The sequence below is a fragment of the Poecilia reticulata genome, chromosome 6 (genome assembly GCF_904066995.2).
Source record: "Poecilia reticulata chromosome 6, P_reticulata-male-v2, whole genome shotgun sequence".
Taxonomy (NCBI): Eukaryota; Metazoa; Chordata; class Actinopteri; order Cyprinodontiformes; family Poeciliidae; genus Poecilia; species Poecilia reticulata.
Genome location: NC_088835.1, coordinates 8,137,993 through 8,163,205, shown reverse-complemented (window position 1 = coordinate 8,163,205; position 25,213 = coordinate 8,137,993). Strand labels below are relative to the sequence as shown.

General features: G+C 38.8%; 1 long non-coding RNA gene across 1 annotated transcript in view; it reads left to right on the top strand.

The window, feature by feature from the left end:
* Positions 1-25,002, top strand: part of LOC103465944 (uncharacterized) — a 35,755-nt gene extending 10,753 nt beyond the window's left edge. Inside the window, exon 3 of the long non-coding RNA XR_533882.2 lies at positions 23,061-25,002. This is a non-coding gene — a long non-coding RNA (uncharacterized LOC103465944). The remainder of the gene's footprint in view (positions 1-23,060) is intronic.
* The last annotated feature ends 211 nt before the right edge of the window (positions 25,003-25,213 follow it).

Sequence of the window (25,213 nt, the reverse complement as noted above, 5' to 3'; positions counted from 1 at the left end):
TCTCTGCCCAAGCTTCAAAACATAACCTCCTTTCTGCTAGGAGCCACAAAACCTCTGAGATTTGATTTCCATGTGGAATGGAGAAAAGAGGAATACAGAAAAGTAAACCAAGTCTCTGGATTTCAGTCAAAGATGAAGAAAGTTCTGAAACTGCTTACAAAAATCTGTCCCTGAACCTTTTTACTCCCCGCTTACGTCTTTTGAGCATTTCAGACGGTCACTCGGCTGTCAGAGCGAATCGATTTGCAGTTACACGGCTACCAGGAACATTTAAACCCCTTCTAATAAAACTACAATCCCGACTACGTCTACCATCACATTGTCAAATCGGATCTGATTCGTCTTGTTTTGTAATCATCTCATGGCGGCAGAATAACCCATTCTTGCGTCTCTAGCATTTACGTTCAGCCTCTCATGTGTCCCATTGTCTCTTCCACAAAACGGAGGAAACTGGGACATTCGGGATGATTTTTTTTTTTAAACAGGTGGTTCAGCTTGTCAGCCATGAAGAGTTTAGCCAAGTCATGACCAGGCCATTTCCTCCTTAAAGAGGCAACCAATTGTTCTCCAAATCTTTTATTTCAAAGATCCTGTGGGTAGGCATTCCTCTGCAACAGCTGCTTTTGTATCCATAAACTTTGAACATACAGTTTCTTAACTATAGATAATTCAGATAGAAGTAGCTAAGAGAGAAATGTGTTCACTTTTTGCAGCATCACAAACCTAGAAGTATTATGTTCAATAGAGAGAGAGAACAAATCTGTGTAGCTATGGAAACTATTTATTGGGCACAAGGTGTGGCAGACCTTGGCATTTTTTAAGTGTCACTGGACGGCATTGAACAACCCTCCTTTGAAAGCTAAACCCCCTTCTTTGGAAAATTAGAAAAAGTCCAGTAAAGTGGGCGGAGCCAAGAGTCACGGTCGAGTGAGGGTGCGATCAGGATGAAAGAAGCGCTGTTGTCAATGTATCCACTTTATCGTTATGGTTACCGATTTACCAGTCTCCTCCAGTGACTTTTTTTTCACAACAACTAGTAATAAATACAGCAAGTCTTTCTCTTTGTTGTTGGAGACTTTTGTGGCAAAACTCTCGGTTGAAGGCAGCCTGTCGGTCCTGAGCGAGTAGCAACAGTGGCCATTAGCCGCCGTTAGCTTCTCCTGCTTCCTCGGCACTGCAGCCAGCCAATTCGTTCAACACCATACCTTCAGCAATCGTCAGCTTTTATAGTATTTATACCAGAACTGACAAAGTTGTACCAAGCCATACCGCTGCAACCAATAGGAAAATTCAACTGCCTCAGAACCTTTTGACCAGAGAGGCCAGTAGTGAGACGGTTTTAGGTCAAATAATGTTGGACTTAACAAATTGCATAAAAGTGTCAAAATTCACACAGAAACATAAAGATAGAACTCTAGGAAACCTATTTACACAGTTTATCAGCAAAATGAAGAGCTTATTTGTGGGTCAGTTTCTCTTTACGTACAGCTTTAAAGAGCAACTAGCTCTATTTTCTATTAGTCGCAAGTGAGTTACTTTGAAATTCTTGCCTTAGTCTTTAGCTTAAGTAAGCATTAATGCATTAATGGAATGAGAAACTCACTGTGCACAAATTGGAAACAGAAAAGAAGAAATATATACAGATCGCCACAGCAGACGGCTCGAGCCGCTGAAAATCATCACTGTGAAGTGCACAGTTCCACAAACTGCACAAAATCAATGGTTTAGTCAGATATCAAAATACAGGCATATGTGGGTATGTGCAGATACAGATATTGATGTTTTTCCCTTTTATTACTTGGCGAAGGTGCGAGGAAGTTCTCTTCAATAAAATTGCCACCTGGCCAACTCAAGCAGAGTGCATTAGATCTCGCCTGTTGCTATGGCTACAGCCGGGACGGATCCTTGCTAGGAGTTCACTGGACTCGTCGGCAGGCAGACAGACTGGTGGGCTGAACTCTAATTTCCCTCAGTGCGTCGGTCGGGCCTAAATGCGAAAATAACACCGACCCTCGGGATCCATATGGAGGAGTCCTGGAGGACCAGCTGCTCGGGGGCTTTTAAGGCCGCAATCTTTACTTTACTCCCTCAGTGAGCCGTTTTTAAAAAATATATGTTTCTGATGCAGCAAGGTCGTGTTGAAGCAGTCAGCAGGGAGAGGGAAGCCACCTTCATGTGTCCACAGTAATTAGTCGGTATCCACAAACATGTACCTTGAAGTTTGTCTTGTTTTTTTTTTCTTTGTTTCTTTATTCCATCATTAAGAGCTAAATATAACCAGGTCCTTACTAAAGTCTCACAGTCTCCGTCTCTGGTGTTGTTACCGAGTTGCACCTTGTTAGAACTGGAAACCAATTTTGTGCGCACTGAACTCTGGGGCTGAATTAGTATTGCAACAAGAGGCTGGCAATTTAATTTTGCCAATGCAAATCGGAAACTTTCAGTGAGTAGAATAATTTAGAAAAAAAAAAGAAGAAAACACCTAACCATAGCAAACAAAAAAAGAGACTGAACTTTCTCTTGTGAGTGATGTTAGTGTTACCTTTCACTGTCTGCTATATTATAAGCTGTCAATACACAAAGGCTCCAGTGTGAAGCACTGAATGTCATTTCAATATGAGACTACACATCCCCAGATGGTCATCACTGGCTTTAAATTTCCAGAGTTGATTTGACTTGTATTTAACAGCTCTCTCTGAACAGGTTAAGTGCTGTAATTATGTATTTTCTTTCACTTTCCTTTGGGTTTAGAGCCATGTTCAGTTAAAGCTAAAGGAGTATGCGTTAGTACTGAGAAGTATACATGCATGTGAAACTGAAAGAGGTACGGGTTAATAGCTGGGCCAGGGGACGATATCCATTTAAAGTAACAGTATGTAACTTTTATGAGAAAATATGTTTTGTACATATTTATTAAAACTGTCACCATGTCGTGATATAGTGAGATAGGTGAAGTATAATCATGTTGTAATACTCCTGAAGGAAACCAACCAATCAGAGTGAGGAGGAAGATGTTAGGGCTGTCAATCATGCTAGCTGCTACATATGCTAACAATGGAGAAACAGCTTGGCGTTCCAGCAAAATAGTTTATCTGCTGTGATCGGTGGCCAGGGAGCAGCTGCAGGCTAGCAAAGAGCAGGGGGGGGGAGAGAGTGGGCATGATTGACAACACTAAGACCCGCCTCCTGGCTCTGATTGGTTGTTTCTAGTTAGCACTGAGAGAAAGGAGAGGAGCTCAAAATTTCAAGATTTCTGTCTCATATACTGTTAGGACATAGTGACAGTTTAACAAACATGATTTTTTTATTTTTTAATAAACGTACCATATTTCATGTTTAGGTAAGTAAGAGGAATAGTGCCATCATCACTATCTTCTCACAATGGCTTAGTATTCATAGGTTGCCCATTTGAGTGGCAGAAAGATAAAAAGCACAAAATGGGGAAGAATGCACTATAAAAAGCCAATAAAACAGATTCAGGTGAAAGGAACCAGTTGAATCATGGCAGCTCATAAAGACAACTAGCATTCAGAATCAGACATGGGAATTTCAGCGTGCACTGCTTCTGTCCTGTTAGGTTTTAAAGTGCTGTGCAACAATGTTTTGATTATTTGAACATATAGACTATTGATTGAATTAAAATGTTCTGCCTTAAAGAAGATGCTAGATTGTAAGCATCGTGAATAAGACTTAAGCATCTATTCAGCAAGAAAAAAATCAAAAGCGATGCACGATATATCTGTACCAACATTGATATCGGTCGATATTAGTCATTTTTTAAAGGTTTTGTTGACTCTAGTGACCTTTATTTGAAAGTAGTTTGACAGGAAAGAGGGTTATGAGAGAGGGGGACAACATGCACCAAAAATCGAGCCTGCGACCACCGGCATGAGGACTAAGTCCTCGATACATGGGTTGTGCTTTGCCCCTGCGCCACCACAGCACCCCATGATATTAGTCATTTTTTAACATAGCAGTCTCTGTCCATAGATAAAACAGGGCCCATATTTACAACCTACATTAGTTTTCATGTTGCTATTTGTTTCTAGTTGTTTTGTTGTTCTTTTTTCTTTTTTTCCAAAGGTATCAAAACCGTAGCAAAATATAATATCGGTAAATATCGGTTATAACAGCAATATTAATATCTGATATTGACATTGGCCCAATTTTTTACATCAATATATCTGTACTTTTACTGTCTGCCTTTTAAAATATATGTTCTTAATTTTGTTCACATACTGTTATAAAAACCCATTAAGGAGGCTCAAGATAATGTTTTAGTTTTTTATGAATCCGACATCAGGCCTTAAAATATAACAATGGAAATTCTTCTATAAAAACTCCCTGGAGACAATTATTTTCTGTAATCTTGGAGAAATAATGAAACTTCCACAGGTGTTCATTATCAAGCTGCAGAAACACAGAGCAGATTAGTTGGAGACTTTACTGTCATATCCACCATTACATACCCTATGAAACACCGGGAGGCTGCAGGAATCTGTGATTGTGTGGGTGTGTTTAGTTTGAGCGTGACAGAACAGTGAGAACAAAGAGACTGTAAGACAGCAGCATATATAAGGAAAATAACATGTGGCATCAGCAGGTGATCTCAGCTTTAGAGAAGCAGACGTACTCTTCTAACTAGAAATGTATTGGTTTGTATTTAAGAAAAGAAAAAAAAAAAAGTACTGCCGTATGCTACATATTTTCTGAGTTGGTGTGTATGTGTGCTGACGTGTGTGAGGAGAAAGCAGTTTACTGACTTAACCAGAAATCTTAAAGATGACAGAAGTTGAAGCCTGACAGAAACGACCCACGAATATCTGCAGAGATAATCCGATGTGTCTGCCAGAAATATTTTTAAAAAATGGAAACCATCTAATCCAAACTGCGTTCCAGTTACCTGGGAAGTGGGAACTTGAGCCGGGTTTGACCCGAGGTAACAGCGTTCTGGTCCAGAAGTCGAAATTTCAACATGGTGATGCCCATAAACACTGATTGCTATGGCTTTTACAACCATCATTTTAACTTTATGTTCCATAATAAAACACCACTTTTCATTTGCTGAGTTTATTGTTACGGGTGCTGCACGTAACATTGGCTTAAGACAAACTTTAACATGTGTGTCTTGTAAAATAAACTTATTTCCACCACAGCTGTTGACGTGAGGAGCGGCCATATTGTAACACAAAGTTCACCTTACATGTCGGAGCTGGGAGGAAGTCGGACTTGCTACCAATTAGTACGTTTCTTACTTCATTTATGCCACTTTCCTATTTCTTTGGTAGAAAGAGAGAGAGAGACAAAAGAACAAACTGTCATGAAAATGGAAATTATTGAGCTCATTTGAATTTATCATGCAAGTAATTTACTTATTACTTAAACACAAGAAAAACACACAACAGTACAGTGTTTCTGTTTCACAATCCATCATATTCTATCTATTTCTATGAATCACTCGACTCACTGCAGAAGCATCTATATGAGCTGCTGCTGTGTGAATTAAATCAGCAGTTTGTTTATTGCCATTGACCAACACACTTTTTTTTTCCATTTTGATTTATTTGTATTTATTGCTCTCTGGCAGTGAAATATATATATATGACCCCGCTGGGCTATGATCAGCATCACAGTTTGTGGTTCTCTTTTTTTTTTTGACATCTTGTATTTAAAATGTCATATGAATTTGCCTTGGCGTAATTAATTATATGCTGAAAATATGAATGTATGAATATGTGGAAATTTGAATTTGTGTTCCCCTGATTGCATGGCCTGTAATTTAGGATAGATAGACAGATAGACTAATGGTCTGTCATACGAAAACACACAAAAGAGCCGATCACATCTTTTATTAGTGGCAGGTTTTTGCTCTCCAGTGGGGAAATGTTGTTTTGCTGTCAAGCCCATCCCTCTCGCCTGAGCTTATATTTGCGGAGACAGCTCCCAATTAAACACAGCGGCCAATGACACATATCAAAATAACGCGTGCCAGGAATTGGCTGAAATGGAGAAACTTGCGGCTAAATCTTTAATTTTCATCCCGCGTTGTGGATAAATGGAGGCAGAGTTACCTCAGCGGTCCGCATCCAACGACAATTCGCCACGGCAACAGATGTACATGCTATTCTACAGATACTGTACACTGAGGGATTTAGTTTGCAATGCACAGATTGGAAAATATATGTTTTTTTTTTGTTTTTTTTACAGAACAGGAGCATGGATGTTCACACCACACTGTGCCCTGTCACAAAAATTAGAGTAATTCATGCCGCAGCGTCTCATAAGGAGTCTGTCAATGAGGCTCAACCATTCTTCAGATTTCCTTTTTCATCAGCATCAAACACAGACCCTCGAGCGCCTCTGTTTCATGAGTAAATAAATTCTTAATGCCTAAATGTAGCACCGCAGTGCGGCTTTGAAACAGAACAAACAGAACCGAGCTGGCTTTGAACAATTCGTACCAGAGAACATGAGAAATAAACGAAACGAAGCAAAGAAAAAAAAAAAGCCAATAGAAAAAAAAAAAAAAACTTTGAAAACTTCCTAATATGATATTTAATCTATTTTGTTTAATCAAGAACTGATTCTTAATTCAGGATATCTAATTGGATTGAGATTGTTCACTGTGGTTGCTGAGGCGAAGAAAGCAAAAAAATAAAAAATAAAAAATTGATTATGTGGGACAAACTTCCAGGCGCAGAGCCATAGAAGAATATCGATGCAATAAAAAAAAAACCACACACACACCATAAATATTCACACACAGCAAGAGCAGCGTGACTGAACATCAGCCTAACAAGCCATATTTCTGACAAATACTCCATGACCTTAAGAGGCTTGACTTGTTCATTAACCTCCGGGGTCAGGAAAAAACAACTCGCCATGGATACGAGACACAAAACCTTGAAGGCCTTTTCAGCGCCGCAACTTCAAAAAGTAGTATTCAAATTCTGAACTCGAACTTCACACACCTTTATGTGGTCATTTAATTCAAGGTTTATGCAAAGTCATAATGCTGCTAAATTGCTTCAGCAAAGCTAAGGTGCTTAAGTTGGGCACAATAGCCTGCCAATCAGGAAAATGGAGGGAAAATTCAGAATAAATCAAAACTGTTAACTTTGCTTTTCCCGGCGTTGATTACACACTGAACCGCCTTGTAGGACCGAGTCAGAAAATAACAGATTACCCTCTTGGTCTGCATGAATAATGAGAAGCTGTGAAAAAAAAAATCAGCTTTTACTTGAATAATGTATTTCATAATCAGAAGTGGAACAAGAACACTGGAGGGACATATTGCATATATTATTACAGCCAATGAAATCTGCCAGCAGCGATGAAATGGTAAATCAACAGTGGAATATTTATGACTTGATGATCTGGACTACCAAGCAGTTTCAGCGTGGAAATGCAATATTGCAATTCTCACTAACTCATAATTACAGTTTGGGTGCATTGTATCAAAACCTGTCTGATTAGAGGATGAAAGTTTGTCTCAGTTGCCATCCTGCAAGTCAGATGTAGAAACTTTTAACTTTTTACATGTATATTAGTTCAAAGCATTCTTTTTTTTTTTTTTACATTTTTATTATTTGTATTACATGTTTATATGTCAGTTTAACAATTTAGTTTGATTTATTTATGGAGTTTAGAGTTTTATTTTTTGTTAACTTACTACTATAAGAGGATGTGGTAAAGGGCCTTAATAAATACCAATTTGCTGTAGGTCTGTTAGTGTCGGGTTGATGTTTTCTCATGTTTCATAGGGTCAACTGGTCCAAATGGCTCTTGGATTTTTAACCAAAGATAAAAAAGGATTTTTAAAATCTTTTTTGTCTGTATCAAAGTTTATTCTGCAAATCTGCAATGGAAACACTTTTGTTTTGGCTTCACACGAGTCACATGATCAAGTGCCGGATGCTGCCACTGGTGCAAACCACAAAGACGAAGAAGACAGGAAGTAGTCGCATGTAGTAGTAGATGATGTCGTGGCATGTTTTTAATGTCTTATTGCATGAACAAACTTCTTCATGTGTGATTTTTAATTGCATTTCTTATTTAATGGAAACATCAAAAATGAGAAATTGTGTTTTTTACACTAATGTAATGTAGACATTTGTAATGGAAACGCAGCTGGTGGTGCTTGCTACATATGTTAACTATTTGGACATCTTCTTCAGTGGACAATGCAACAAATCTATTGGAATTTGCAGAGTGAATTTGGACAATCACTCTACTGTGATGACCTGTTATTGCCCTGGCACCATCTGTGCACACTCAAGCATACTTATTTTCCAAGTCAAATATTTGCCAAAGGATGTCACCACATATTTTGGGCTTGGCTCTTCCTCCATCCCACAACAACTGAACCCCAATTTGGGATCATTTGAACCGTATTCACTAACGGTTTCACACCTCTTGTTGAAAACTAGTCCAAGCAAGACGTCACTCGCCATGCTCAAGCGGCTGCTGGCACTCGTTCCACGTCCATTGTTGTCCACTTCAATTTCCACTGGAGTTTTCCAACTACTGTCCACTGCGTTTCTCTTGCCTGCGGTTTGTAGCTGTGGAAGTTGTGTGCTCGGTGTAAAATCCAGTCTTGTTTTTCTGCTACAAATAGTAATTGGCATGTGGGTCAAAAAGTTCAGTTCTGCCTTCTTTTGACCAGAGCACCTTGTGCCACATGATTCCTGTGTGAAAACCGCCAAAGGGACTTGTTCTTTTTCTTGAGCCATGGTTTTCTTCTTTGCCAGTTCTTGCATAGTGACCCTTTACCTTTCGGCTACTTGTATGATTAATGCCGACGCGGTCCAGCCTGTCTCTAGGTGGGCGAACATGTATTAGTAGATGCTTGGTATTATTTTATAACCCAACTCTGCTTTAAGCTTCTCCATAGCTTTCTCTCTGACCTGTCTCCTGTGTTTCTTGGTCTTTAAAATGCTGTTTATTCACCAATGTTTTCTAATAAACACTCTTCACAGAACAGCTGGGAAGTGCTTTGTAAACTGAAGATTTTGTACTGACTTCTTTTCATTTTAGTAACTACATACAGACATTTTCCCTAAGCTTTACCATGGCTAGCTTGTTCCTTACCCTACGGAGCAGTTGGTCTTCACAGCATTTAATTTGTTGGGAAAATTATCCTTACATTTCATCAAAAAGCAAGGCCACACATCCATCCACACACACACATGGTTAATTTAAGAGAGAACATTTTACCCAACAGTCATCTTTTTTGCGGGCTGCGGGACAAAACCAGAGTACCCAGAGAGAAACCATGACCTTCTTGCCACAGGGCAACAGTGCTACCGCCTGTTCCATCATGCAACCTTAGAGGAAATTACACTGAATAAATTCAAAACCTTACATTTTTGAAGCATTTTTTTATGACAGCAGAAATATTTTAACTCCAAGATATATCCTTATCCAGCCAACAAAATTATAGGAAAAGTTTATTTGCAATTCTGTTTCTCCAGGGAAGGATCCTGTAATTTCAAAAGACTTGCTGGCATGACTTTCCACCGAGAAATCCGAAAGGGTACCTCAGTCTGTCTGTGTTTGCATTTTTTTTTTCTAACAGTCTTCTCTGCAGGAGGTTCTTATCAATCTTGAGCTGCATGACAACTCGCTTGTCATACAGTATGAAAAATGTAACGGTATCAGTGTGTGGCAGCAAAGTGGAAGGTTAGGTTCTCAGGCATCTCAGCTCCAGTAACTGACTATGTAACCTTGGGAATCTCACCTAAATAATAAATTGGTTATTTTATCTTGTACCTGGCAGTGTGTTCAACGGGCTCAATAAGGGACCGGAGTTAATTTTCTTTAAAAAAATGAGTGTTCTGAATGGAGCTTGTAATTTCTTCCCATGGATTCACGCGTTCTTCCTCTAAACAAGATCTATTGACAACAATTTCTATTCTAACAGTTATCTGTCTCTCTGACATTGGTCTGAGATGGATAGACTTCCTGTCTTTTCTCACTTTCAGCAGTGCAATTTTTGAGAAGGTTCTTGTTTAAACGCCACATCATCTCAATAGCTATGTTTACATGCACAAAACTCATTGATCTGATTGAAATGGATTCAGATTAAATAACCCAAATGTAGCATTTGTACTGGAACAAAGTTAATAAATCTGTTCATGATGTCTGCTTACATGCACAAGGCTTTGTTCGGAGTAGAAGCACTGACATGTGCAGAGTTGTCAAATTTCCTCGCAGTGGCTGTAATGGCCCCCAAGCAACCAATGAGAACAAAGTTCTGCAATGAGAAGGGAGGAGCCACTCAGAGTGAGAGTGAGAGCTGAGCAGCGAAAGGAAGAAACCATGGGAAGTCGGCTCTTCTGATAAACTACAAAACATTTCCTCTTAGAGTAGATTCTTTTGAACACAACCCATCTCTAGACTCATCACTTACATTAAGGTCAGTGTTCATGATTGAAAATAAAAAAAGAGATGGAGCTAAAAACACTTTTTGGAAGGTGGACATCCTGTTACATTTGAAATAAAAACAATTCAAAGTCATAGAAATGGAACATGACAACCTTGACCAAGAATGTTTTCAAATGGATAGTTTGGATAGATTTTTTTCTAAATTAAATGATCAATTAAAAACTGTTTTGTATTTGCATGGGCAACTGATTAAAATTTGATTGATTTCTGAGAACTTATAAACATATTGCTAAATGACGACAACAACAGCAGGGATGACAGAAGAGAACAAAGCTCACAAAACAAATTAAATTTGAAATTTACATCTCTAAAGCTAAAATAATACCTCAACTAAACTCACAAATATCAGATGAGTAGAAAAGGTAATGCAGTTCAATCATCATAAAACATTCTGTCAAAAAACAAAAACAGAACTTTGTCAAACAAAATGTATGAAATCTAAGGACTATTCAGGGTACGACAAACAACAAAGCAAACGAGGGCAACTGTGGCTCAGTGTTGGAAAAGGTTAAAGGTTTAATTCCACTTGCTGCACCGTTGTGAGAGTAAAATGATCACAATCACAATTTACACACTTCATCCCAATAAACACACAATGCACGTAATGGGTTTCCATATTAAATGATCCACATATTTTGTTTAAAGTGAATGATGGCCTTTGATGTTTCACAAAAATGTTTTTTTTGTTTTTTTTTTGGGAATCCACATGAAAAATATAGATGCACCAGGCTTTGTAGCAGGATACAAAAAAAAAAAACAGTGTAACAACAGCTGTAAAGAAAAAAGAAGAGTCAAAACAAATAGGAGCATTTTGGAAAATGTTTCATCTGTGTTGACAATAAAATTGAAGCGATGCATCTTGCAGCAGGTGATGGATGGTGGTATAAATAGCAGCAGATGCTGATAGAAAGCTCCAATCCTCATCTGAGAAGGGCAAGGCCTTTTCAAAGCCTGCTTGCGTGTTTTTCCCCAGCCCCTTAATTAAGAGACCCTCCATTGCCACGAGTGTGACTCCACATGAAGTTATATCGCACGACAGAGCAGAAAGGAGGCCAGATTGCTTTTGGGCTCTTGTCCACTCACTGGTGCTCTTCTTCCTGTATCTTTTTTTGTTTTGTTTGTTATTTTCAACAGTTGTGGAGATTTGTGAGGACAGTGTATACACGTACATATATATATATATATATATATATATATATATATATATCTTTTATCTGTGCACACTTTTGTAAGGTATCTTTCTTTCAATTATTCTCAATAGCTGTGTTTCAGTTACAAATGTGCGCAACTCCTGGTCTACATTCCGCTAATGTCGAAAAAACATTAGCGCAATTGGACTGTTTCCATTAAATAAGAAAACAAGTTATAAGGCAATAAAAATTATGGCAGCAATGAATGTAAACAGTTATATGAGATGTTTTCATAATTCAGACATTGCGCTAGCGTTCATCATCTATCAGCCATTACCGATTCTACACGTTGTGGATTCAACACGTTTGAATGACACACAACTTTTTATAAACTGTGTGATGTTGTGAGAGCTCTGATATTGATATTGCATATTGTTTAAAAAAAAAAAACATCTTCCTACTACTTCCTGTCGTCTTCTTCTTTGTTGTTTTTGCCAGTAGCAACATCCGGCTGTTGATCATGTAACTTGTGTGATGTGATAAATGTGTTTCCGTTGAAGTTTTCCGAAATACATCTACTACAATGCGGCTAAAAAACCCACCTCACCCTAGCGCAAAAACCTTTTGTCAAAAAAATTGTTGTGCTTCCATTAAGCACATTTATTTTCATAATTGCAATTTACGCAATTTTACGGTTAATGGAAGCGCAGCTACTATCAGCCGTACATGCAGGATATGACATACCATCCTACATATAATCCGGATAAGTTTTGTTTACAGAAAGTAAACATTTAAAGGAATTACCGATTTCTAAGTCTAAATATGCAAATCAATATAAAGGTCTGAAAAAAAAAACCCCATCAAACTCCTGACCTAAAGTGTCTAAGTTGCTAAGAGTCATTTAATCCCGTTGACATGTTTGCAAAAAAAAAAAAAACTGAAAAAAACAGTTTTGAAATCTGCTCCTTACACACTTCTAATCATAAATTTTTCGAAGCTTTTTTGGGATTTGGCAAATGTCAGTGGTGACAGACAGTTCAGTAAGCCCAAAAGGATGTATCAACAATGCAGCCCACTAATGCAGGTTAGTGTCAGTCACTCTGCTGCTCAGTCACCGCTTTTCAAAACTGCCAGGTTGAATAAAATCTGGACATAATAAGCCTCCATCAAAGTGACAACTCTCCTGCTTATTTTTCATGTTTTTTGTATTATTTATTTTTTCTTATGACCTCCACTTCCCACGTTTTTTTGATGTATTAAATGCGATATAACTAAAAGTAGTTTGCAGTTCTCAGTTTAAAGTAAATATTTCTTCTTAGAAGCACAGCATAGCAACAGAGAAAAACTGTGTAGCAGCAAATCTGCTGGGTTAAAATAACTAACCACTCTTTAAATAAGAAAATATTGAACATTTTTATTGATTTCACAACCGAAGATGAAGTTGGTGCGGTAAAATCTCCCCCCTCCCCCCCTCATAGTAAATAGCTGGAGCAAAACATCCCCTATCTTTATTATTGCATTTGATTGCTTTTCTCAACTGACACTGTTCATGTTTATCTCCGCCCTGGGAGTAAAAGTGTAATCAGTGCTCACGAAGAAGGTGTTTCAAAATCTGTCAAATGGGTATTTTAATAATATTGAAACAGAAGCTCATAAAGTTAAGACTCGATAATAATTCCAGGCAGGGCATTTCACGTTTAAATGAGTTCTCCGTCTTAATAAGGTTTTCTTTACTCTTCCCGTCTCTCGCTGTTGCAATCCCAGGCATTTCGCTGATGCACATCTTCAGAGCTATGACTGTAAAAGCTGATTAAGTCTTAGCTCCTGGATTTTCTGTTTTACAAGCATTTAACTAAACAAGATGTAGAGTCACAAGGGCCGCACACTGCCGCTGCGAGCTGAAAGTAATCATGTAGGATATAAAATCAATTAAGAGATTATAAATTGTGGGTATAGCAGACATCATGTGCGTATTTTTTCTTAAGCTGTCATGAAAGTGTAACAGTTTTTAAGTACATGGCAAGCTTGAAAAAATATTACTAGTCACAAGGCGTATTTCGTTGTACCGTCAAAGAAGTGAAACAGGGCAGTTGTTCACATTGTGTTAATATTTTATTTCAAGTAAACACATAAAAAATGTTTATCGTGTTTAATTAATTCATTCTAGTAAAGATAACATGGTTTTGTCACTTTTTAACTTAACAAAATAATTTTATTTTTATGTGAACGCAACAAAATTGAGTTAAGTGAATCAGCACCGATACCTCTCTTGGCCATAAGGGGGCAGTAATGCAACAACAAAACTGCACCTTTTCAGTTTAAACCGGATAAGTCTGGCTGTTCATCCGAACATCTTTTACTTTTCAGTTGTTTTTCAGCTTGTAGCTCTGGACGCCTCTATTTTCTATTTATTTTTTTTATATATATAAAAAAAAAGAAAGGTGTTTAAAAACTAAACTAAGCGCAAGTCTGCAGAGCGTGCTGCTGAAAATTTCAAAAGACCGCTGACATTACGATATTTCTGAACTCAGGCATCAGTAGCACAATGGTCACCAAGAGGAAAGTAGTGATACCAAAACCTCCCATTCACATCTCTATTACACTGAACATGTCAAATTGTGCAACGAGTAGGAGGAAGTCGGGAAAATATTGTTCTTCAGAGATAGTAGCTTGCAGACGTTAACAGACGGGCTCTTTACCCAGGAAGTCACAAACGCTCTTGTTAGAAAAACTGGAACTTGCAACATTTTAAACCAGGCAGCTTTTAGGTCGATGCTGAAATTCCTTGATCCACACAGAAGTTAGCTCTATTTTTGTTTCTTCATACGACTTTATCATAGTAATATTTCATATTAGTTACCAATGCAGTGTAACCAGTGGCGCAAAAAGTGGGTATGCAACGCATAGGGGCGCCTTCACGTACCATCGCCTCGGGGGGTTGAGTGAGCGTTGCTCCTTCACCCTGACGTTCCTTACCTCGGGGGGGGAGAGGACGCCGATCTATGTTTTTGCATCCACCTGAATAATGTGTAGTTGCGCCACCAAGTGTAACTATTGGTGAATGGAAGCAGCTGAAAGTCACATTTATTCTATACATAAATCAAGCGTTTCTTGTGATTGTCTAGCTGTACAACAGTGATGGTGCTGTTAAAACATTACACTGAAAACATCATGAGTGGCTGTGTTTCCATTGACCATATGTCTTATTCAGTGGAAACACCGCAATTGCAAAATATTTTTGAAATTAGCGAATGATCAACTCACTTTTGCTTTGTATGGAGACTCTGGGCTCTCAGCTGCTGGCAAAAGAGTACTTCCTGGAAGCGTGGACTGTGTTGAGGTTTGAAATTTGACCCAGTCGCTAACGTTTGTCTGTGAAGTATCTAATGTACCTGTTTTGATGCAATGATGCTTGCCGGAGATTGACTGCGCTCTAAACAATCATCCTCTACTGCGAAGACAGAAGTGCCGAGCTGAACAAGATGGTTGTTAATGTTAGTTCAATATTTGGTAGCATGACCGAACGGATTCATTCACTTCCTCCGCTGCCGCTTTGACTTCTGTTTTCTGATTGGAAAATCTCCTGTAGGGAATCCAAGTAAATGGGAGAAAGCTCAATCCCTGGCTACTGTCAACCACACTGTGAAGCTCTGTGTATATGGTAGGGCAGAGTCCAGTCTTTGGAGGCCCAGAAAATGATTCATCTGCCTTTGAAAAAAACAAAGACTTATGTTTCTTACTTGTGGACTTTCTAAGTTTCCTGTTACCAAAATATGATGACATTTGCAATTAGAGTGAAGTCATTAGTGAGACATATTTGATGTGCCACAGACAGACGGATTTCATTTTCCACGCAATTGCACCCCCTCAGCTATTCCTCCATCAGTACAAGGTGCAGTCCCACCGTGTGCTTGATATTTAGCCACAGGCTAGTCAGCTGTTACCCTCTTTTATTTATTTATTTTATTTTTTAATGGCCTACTTTCCAGCCAGGATGAAGATTTTTGGGACCCGGGGGAAAAAAAAACTAGTCCCATAACAGCTCAGTGCCTTGAAGTCATAATTTGTACTGTGGTGATGCAGATGTTGCACTGTGCATGTATCTCACATGTGATGACGGTCAGAAATGAGTTGGCGAGGAGCCAGGTGGGGTTTAATCAAGCCAACAACAGATGTGCTGCTGATCCCATGTAAAAGTTATTTGAAGCTCCTGTTATTCCGTGTATGTGTGTTTGTGTGTGAATGGATTTACAAATGCAGAGATCAGAAGTGGATGGTCACTTTGGTTTGAGGATAATATTATATAATTAAGCAGAGTAATAAAGATAATGCATTTCTGGCTGGAATAACCACTACTTACTCATTCTGAGTACAATTGTTGCTTTTAGTTTAGTGAGAATTTCTTAAAGTCAATATAAAAGGATATTAATCTATGTATTTTTTTTCTTTAATTGCACAATTGTCATTCTGAAAATGATTTTTTTTAGGCTCAACTGACACCTTATGCTACAGTGACTTCAGATCCTTGAAAAAAAATGTAATCTTCAGTAGTCCACGCTGCCAGGAAGCAATTGTTTCTCAATAGCCGAGAGCCCAGATGCTTAGAAATGTAGAACGAGGGGCTGGTTTATACCAGGCTAGCTTAAAGGAGATAGCACGACATAGCAATTTTGTTTTTTACCAGGCTAGCTTAAACTAGGAAGGAGATAGCATGACCACGTACATATCCAAAACATGATTTACACCTTCTTACTTCTCTTTTAATTCATGTAGCGGCTTAATTCCAATGCTCAGCATTTATAGGAGCTATTATTAAATTGTTTGGTCCTGACATGTAATCCATCTGCCATTCTCATCAACACTGAGCACTTATTTGGAGCTTGATGTGTTTTAGCAGAAGAAAAAGGGGGAAACTGCTATCACCCTGGAGTTAAAGTCTCTGAGAATCTGCTCACTCTCATTTTCCCGCTCCCTCTTTCGTTCACGGTGCCGCTCCTGATAAACCTACATCAAATGAAGCAGAACAGGGCCTGGATGGCTTCTATCACAAAAGCAGAAGAATGAATATATTCCTTGAGCTACAGGGTAGAGAAATTTAATGACTTTAACACACGCCGGCGGTTTAATTGAACGCCTTCAACTTCTGCGCAAAATGCATACTTGGTGTCACTCGCAGGTAGAAATGCTGTCAAAAATAAAATGAGAATTCTTCTAACAAATTCTTCACCTAACAAGGCGATGTTACTTCATTTTTGATTTTGCTTTGCTTTATTGTGTCATCAAATACAGAATTACTGAACAAAGTGATTCAGTGCTACTGGCATTGAAGCATTGGTATGGAGATGTAATGTTTTAAGTTAAGGCTGAGGAGTTTCCTGAAAAACTGATATTAGCATCAACACTGGAAAACCTGGAATATTCTTACTGCTACTTATACTTTTTAGACTGCTTGATATTTTTTTTGTGGATATTTTTAAACAAATTTGTAATGAATACTTTTATTTTACATCATAATCAAGTATGTTACCTTCAGCTTTTATAAAAATTCTGTATTCATCAATATGACTAAAATAAATTTGACTTGGTGATTTAACGCCTTGAATTTGGGCTTCTGTCTCTTTAAGAAACTCTCATTCTTTCTGAAACTTCTGGAAGTCATCAAAACATCGCTCCTCTGTTAGCCCTTTAGCAACATTTTTACCAGCATTGCCATGAAGTACGTAATGAGTTTGGAAGCTTGGAAACTGAAGCTCTGAGGAGGAGCTTCGTCCTGGAAGGCGGGGCTTGGTCCACCCAGGCGGTTCATACAGCTGCATGGTTGCCATGGGAGATTAAAGGATTTCTCAAATATGCATGAAAGAATCAAGGCAACACTCCAGTTATGTTCTTGATGAAAGAATAACAGTATAACATGATGTAAAACCAAAGAAAAAAACAGATTTAACTTAATACTTTCTTAAAGTTCTTCTTCCAAATGTAAAAAATGTATTGTTTTGCATTTATTGTACATTTTTCTTTTAATATATGCTTGTGACCACACATTCATCTAACAATTAGAATGGAAGATTGTATTTTCTGCATGGAATGCAAACCCAACAATAATATTTCTCTCAAAATAATGGAAATTCAGGAGCAATTTTATTGTTCTTATCATTTGCCTCATCCTGATCTTTCAAGGTAGGACGCTCACACTTTGCAGCAGATGTTATTCATTATCCTGCTGTTTATACACCACACCTTGCTGTAGGCAGCCACACACTGAGCCAAGAGCTGATTCTATTTATTGAATACACAAGAACAACCAAGCTATTAAAACTTGCCGTCTGAGCAACAGAACAGCAAGGCCAGCGGAGACAATTTTATTAATATAATTACACAAACCAGTGAAACAGGAAAAACGTCCATTTTTTTCCCCTTCCTTTGTTCAAGGTGCTGATCATTACTCTCACTGTTGGTTGGCATACCGATTTTGGGAGAATTCTTTGCTGGCATTATCTGGTATTCTTGTGTCGAGCTGTGATCGCCTCGCAAGGGGAGGTCATAAAATCCAAGAGCCTGAAGCCAGAGCTTTGGAACGTAAATGAGCCTCTATTTCCTCCCCTTTCAAATTAATTGATTCTACTTCAAGAAAAATGAGCAGGAGCAGAAACTCGAACAATGCAAATTACTTTTACAAAGCGAAGGAGTAACTCACTAGTTCCTGGGGTTGCAAAATTAATTCGTCTGCCAAATGAATGCCAGCATTTCCACATATTCATTGATAATTGACTGCTTTTCTGAGCAGGACGGCACACTTTGTCATAATCTAATTTATCTTGTGTTAAGACTTGATTTTTGGGGTCCATCATTCAAGACCCCATGGCAATAAACCTCTTAATGCCAAAGAATTCTCACAGCCATGTTTACTATTGAGTCAAACATGACTAATGTTGCCAAATCACATGCCATTTTTAGTCAAATTTAGTTTATTTGCACAAATGACCAACAATCTAATTTTAAATGAATGTTGCTTCATAGATCATATTTTTGTATCATCTGGGATTAATACCTCCAAGTCACAGACTCCTGTGTAATTCTTTTGTACCCTCACCATGTAACTTCTCTTATGGTGCTTTGACACCTGGTAGTCCGGAAGGCTCGGTTTGATTTGAGACCAAAATTGCAACTTTTGTTACATCTTCAGATGGTGCGGTTCGCTTTCACACTGCACTGTATCCAACACACCAAACCATCTGAAAAACCTGTTCACCCCCTCGCCTGTGGTGGCGCTGCACCACAAACCACTGAAGGAAATGACATGAAAACCTCTGAAGAAGACAACTTCCTCCTTCACAAAATGTAAACAAAAACAGAGTAGTGTCAGATTTTAGCGTTTGTAGGATTCCTCTCGTCTTTGGTGGAAAATTATGAGTTATTTCTCCAGCTAGCACGTTTGGATCAGCTGCGCTGTAGTTTGCTTCCTGCCTTTAGAGCGGTCTGTGGTCTGCTATTATGGGGAATTTTAACTCCATAAGTCAAGAGGACACATTTTCAGTTTGAAAGCAGGATTTCATCTCCTTGTTCTCAAAACTTACGTAATACTCGCACTCGAAACTTCTACTCTTCTGCAAATATTCTCTGTGCTCTCTCAAACCTTTGTGCTCACGCTCAGATTTTGTCCTCACTCACAAAACTTCTCTCTGCACAGCCTAAGGGGGCGTTTACACGACAACGATCCAACAAAAACGGAATTTTTGTTCCGTTTGTTTTGGATAGTTTACACGAAAACGTTCTAATTACGATCTGTGTTTACACAGTAACGGTAAACATCGAAAACATGTAATGCTCTCTCTGCGCCTAGTTGGTGCTAGGTTCTTTGAAACTGAGTGTGCATGTGTTTAAAAAAAAGTTGTACTTGAAGGCATGTGGATTCGCGTTTCCCCATCAGGTACCGTTCTCCCATAGATTGGGAGAAAACACGCATTGTGTGCGTCTGATTAGGGTGCATGCAGTTGGAAAAGTGGGATAACTTTGCTGAAACACCTTGTTTGAGCTTTCACGGTGTCTGTAGCGGCCCCGGACTGGAAGATGTTTATTATTTTTCACCTTGGAATGGCCAACAATCTGTTATTCCTATATCAATTTGATAAAATAGGAGTTCCCGCACTTCCCATATCCGTGTCCTCTGTCCCCTTTTTCAGCAGTTAAAACAGTTTAATCCGTTGCTAACAAGTCGTAACCTGTTTTTCCGAGCCGCCTTCAAACGCAACATGAAAGCTGAGACGCTCGCGCTGGGTTTACACCTGTGAGGCAGCGAAGGAGACCTGCTGCTGCTGCGCAGGTGTGTGTTAGAATCATGGCAGCAAACCAGCAAAACGTAAATAACTTGGCACAGTTTTGCCCCCGAACTAACCGACTGAGTTGAGTAAAGCTGTTGGATGCAGGTGATAATAGCTAAAAGATGACTGGCTAATATCAATACAGCACCTTAAGCTTAACAAGTAGCCTGTATGCTGCTGATGTTGTTGTCCATGTTCAGCTACGTAGACTCATTTTACCCCCCCCAAAATAAGTCGATGCCCCCTCTGTTAAACTCGTCTGGAGCCGGAGCCGGGGCTGGTCCTGGTCCGTAGTTCTCTAGATAAGAGCGCTGAACAAGCAGCCGTGTATTTTGCCACCTGGACGGTGCGGAGCGGTGAAGAGACGCTGAGGGAACCGAATCTGATGGGGAAACAGTAACACCAGCATTGAGTAGTTTCTTCTTCTGTGGATTGTAGGAAGCAGCTATGTTTTGCGTCATACTATGCATGAGCTGGGGATTCTCTGGAAGAAAAGATCCGTTTTCTAGGTTTACAAGACAACGGAACACGGAACATTGCACTCTGGAACCCGTTTTCAATCTGTGCCGTTGTTAGAGAAAACATTCGGTGGTTTCGTGTAAATGCACACTACAAACGCAACAAAACTTCCGTTTTTCCCCTAATCCGTTGTCGTGTAAACGGGGCCTAAGTCTTTGCGCGCAAATTCTTTTCTGCTCTCTCGTGGAACAAAACTGCACCGTTGCCTGGCAACCGTCCCAGCCAATAGAATGAAAGTGTTGTACTGGGCAGTGGGAGCTTCCTGCTTTTCTGTGCTGCCAACTGGATGTCGAGAGGAACAACCTCAGCTTCCTGCTCAGAGTAACATGGACAAAACCAGCTTATTCTCAGACGTAAGAACCTTTAGTGCTTCATCTGTGGACAACTTTAATATTGAAGAGCCATTTTTAGCTTTCAATTACATTCCTCTCTATTTAAAATAATGACCATTCAGATGGTGACCTTCACAACTCTGGGATGATTGTAAGGTACTGCCATTCATCACGGCCAAGTTGGTTTCCTGAAATATAAAATTAAGGTTCTGTAAAAATGCTTTGGCTCCCGTTTTTTTTTTTTTTTTTCTTCACAATTTGACATTTTGTGACGATGTGATTCAAAAATGTTATATCACAAAGTTGTAGGTATTTGCAAAAATGAAAACATTTTCCACACATAAAATCTGGAAAATGGGGGTTTTGATTGAGCAGAATTTACTGCGGTGCCCCTAAATACAAGAAATTAGAATCAATTTCATTTAGAAATACATAAATCACATCCTGGAGAACTGGCTAGTTGTATAGCTGCTAAATCAAGGATTGCTTTGAGAAGTTCAATGAAGGGTTAGGTTATAAAACTATATACAGTCAATCATATTATTGTTCAGTGCATTTCTCAGAACTGGAAAGATACATTTCTATTTCTACAAACGGTCATTACTTTGACCTTTTTTATAAAAAGTTTCAAGAACAAAGCTGGTTGTAAAAGAAAACCACAATGGTAAATTCTAGTTGAATATATCCGCTCACTGCACTTTTTAGATTCACTTTTAGTAAAAATACATATTTTATTTGAAAACTAAGCGTCTTCTCTAAAAGTGTGCTCATTGGTGTCTTTATCACGTAAAGTTCCCATAAAACACACAAACGTTTGTGGTTGTGACGCGACAAAATCTCGTCACATTTCAACCACTTTTTGCAAGCAACTCTATCGATGCCACACATCAGGTGAACCTCTTTTTTTCTTCTCAATTATTAATCTTTTAGTTTCGCTCCGAACTGAAGCCTCAGAGATCAACAAAGACATCGATTTCAGACAAGAGCTTCACACGGCTTCCATTGTGTTGGCCTATTTTTTGCGTTGTTGTTGCCTATGTGTAGTTTTCCCTTTTGAGTCTCACCAAAAAAAAAACAAAAAAAAAAGGACTCTTGATTCTCTCCCTGAATCTGAAATTAAAATGAATATTAATCAATTCCCCTGGCAAGTCTCAACCGAAGTGAGAATTGAGTGAAGCTGCAAGATGTCTGACTGAAGAGCAACGTCCCCTGCTGCTCCTCTATGTAACATGGTTTTCCACATCTTAAAGGAAGCAGGGGGGGGAAAAAAAGGGTGAGGTCTTTTTTTTTTTTTTTTTTTAAAGACAGGCCTGACATCACGCTTGACAAAGCAGAAATTGTATTAAATGCATCTTTATTTTTATATGGAAGCCCTCAAAACTCTTTTTTTTTTTTTTTTGGCTGGAAACCACGTCGCCCACATTTTCAGGTTTGTTCAAAACGCTGATGCAATCTTCTGCCTGGAATTTCGGAGAGCAGCAGGGGTCCCGGCGGGGGGTAAATCTGCTAAGGCTTCCGTCAAACTGCAGACACATCATGAAATCGCACGGCGCTGACAAGACGCTGCATTTTATTCCTGACTGTTTAAACAACAGCAGCAGCAGCTAATTACAAGCTTAGCATTTCTGTTAACACGCCGCTCATATTTCGGGGAGTTTAAAAAAAAAAAAAAAAAAAGTAGTTGAATTGCGAGTGAGGATTAGGTTACCTTCCACATCGGTCATTTAACGTGCTTTGATTTTAATAGAGGGGGTTCTGCGGGAAATTTGCATGGTGTGTGTGGAGAGGAGTGGAGGCTGCTGAGATGTCTGAAAGCTTGGGAGACCATGCATGTTGCTGTGCCCTCTGGGAAACTAATGACCAATGCACAGAGGCTATGCAATGAGGATCCCCAACACAGCTCTGGCTCTCGCTCTCTGGTCGAAGGGATTTTCTCCAGTAATTGAACTTTAGAGTGGCTGCACATACAATTTAGGAGAAATATAACTGTGGTGCGATGCTGGATGATGCCTACATACTACAACGCGTTTAGTGTGTCTATTGGCTTATGTTTTTGACTGGAAACATAACCAAAAAATACTATTCATTTTGCTAACTATGCATGTATATATATTTATGTCACATATTGTATAGTTTAAGCGCAAAAAGCGTGATCTATTTTCAGTTTTAAATGAAAATAAAAATGATCCTAAAATTTCATAAAGACCAATTGTAAAGAACCCCAAATTAAGTTGTTTTTGTCCTTTTTTGACGCTTATTGCTTTTACTTGTGTTTATCTATGATTAACTTCTGGTTTGATGCTTTTATTTTGAAGGGACAGCAGCAGGAACATTCTCTCTCTCCAATAGACCTGCAAAGAAAAGAACCTGGGTTTCAGCATTTCTCCAATCAAGATTATTCGCTAAGATTCATCCATCACTCATGTAAAGCACTTTGAATTGCCTTGTTGCTGAAAATGTGCTATATAAATAAAATTACCTTACCTTATTATTTCCATGCAAATTATCATTCAACAAAAATGTTACATACATATTTTATCCGTGTTTGCTCAGTGACAGTGTCATGTTTTTTTTTTTTCTTCCCCAATCATCTAAACTCCCAACTTCATTAGCTGCTCAGCACATGTTAGCCCACAGGATTCACATGTCAGTACAGCCATAGTCGCAACGAAATGAGCCACCCCAGGGAAGTGATTTAATGGAGTGGTTTAAATTGCTCTAGGCATAGATGAGTGCCCCTTTGTTAGCAGTCTCATGAGATAGCAGACCCAAGCGGCAAAGACGTTTTTGTTTTTTGTTTTCCTTTTTTTTTTTTTTTTTTTCATTTTCTCACATTCCCTTATCATTTGGACCTGATTGTTGCTGTGAATATGCAAGCACGGTTTGAAATCCAAACAGAATTGGAAACCAGTAAAGGGCCCTTGTTTGCTTTTCTTAGCACCGCGAGGAAAAGTTTTCAAAGTTTGGAGTCGTACAAATATTTGCATGCGTCGCTGGAGAACCCGAGGTGGGGGCTGCCTGTGTCATTGGGCCCCTGCTTCACTCATTACTGAGGCTTCCAGCTGTTTTACACCGCAAAAGTATTCCTTTATTTCCATCTCGCCGTGTTGTTTTTATCCCCAAAAATCGACTCGTGATAGAATGAATTCACTTAAACACAGCAGCGGATGATGGTAATTAGCCAGAATCCTCTGAATTACTCCTGATCAGAGATACTTCAGATAGTGAGTTATTTTCCAAACTCATCCTCGGCCCCACACAGACTTAAATTATGCATGCAAAGTCACTTTGACTTAGTTTATGTATTTATTTAGGAGTTTTATACACAAATTGTTTTTGTTCTTAGGTTTTATTGGCTCTAGTGGCTTTTATTTGATAGTGAATTGACATCAAAGTGGGCAATGAGAGAAGGGGGAAGATAAAGGTGACCAGGCTGGGAATCAAACCTGTGACGGCCTCCTTATGTGGGTTGTTCTTATCCACTGCATCCCTTTACACAAATTGTTCAATTTCAAAGCAGGATTTCACCAAAAGCCAAAGGGTTACACAAAGCACCACCAGTGCTTAAGGAGAGTGAACATCCAGGTCGCCGATGTAAAATTTGGGTATTAAGACGATCATAATAATAGAAATAATTGTAAACAGTAAGGGTTGACACAAATATCTGCGGTTTGGGGAGGAGCAGGTTGATCCAAAGAAGACTTCCTGACAGAGAGATCGCTGCAGACTGTTCAGACTCTGATGATCCACAACATTCATAAATATGGATTCAGAGGCTGAAACAATTGGTGACAAAAATAATGATCGTCTTCAGAAGCGGCATCGATCTTTTCATTTTGCTTTCATATTGCTTGTGTGAAATGTCCGCAAAACAGTCATACAGACGACACACAAATCGGTGTTGTTGTACATTAAACGCTCTGCAAAGTGCATAACCATGTAGGAGAGGGCTTTTTTCCCTACGAATAACTGAATCGTGTGTTTTAATGTTCACCCGTTCAGCTACTGTGATGTGACTTGGTCTTTACGTAGTTACTGCTTTAACGTCTGTTGAATCATCTCTCAAGTGCAGCCATTCTTGGGCTGCTTCTTTGAGAGGATCCACTCAATTCGTCCACATCGATGATAATCGTTTTGAGCAGAAATTGAGGAATTTGTTGTTTTGCGGGTCAACAAAACCAGCAAAACCACAGGTTTGTTTCCATTTAACTAAAGAGTTGTGAATATGCAAACATCTTAATTTGAAGAAGTACAAAACAAATTCAAAACTATTATTGCTCATTATTCCTGGATTTAGTGAATAAAAGTACTACTTACTATCCTAAAAGATGAAAATCAATCAATTTATTTTTATTTTTTTAACAATGCAAAGCCTGGATGTGTCCTTTGACAATGTGCATCACGCGTTTTATGTTTATCATTTATGCCTCATAGCCAGAATATCTTCAGTTTAAATGTCAGGAAGAAA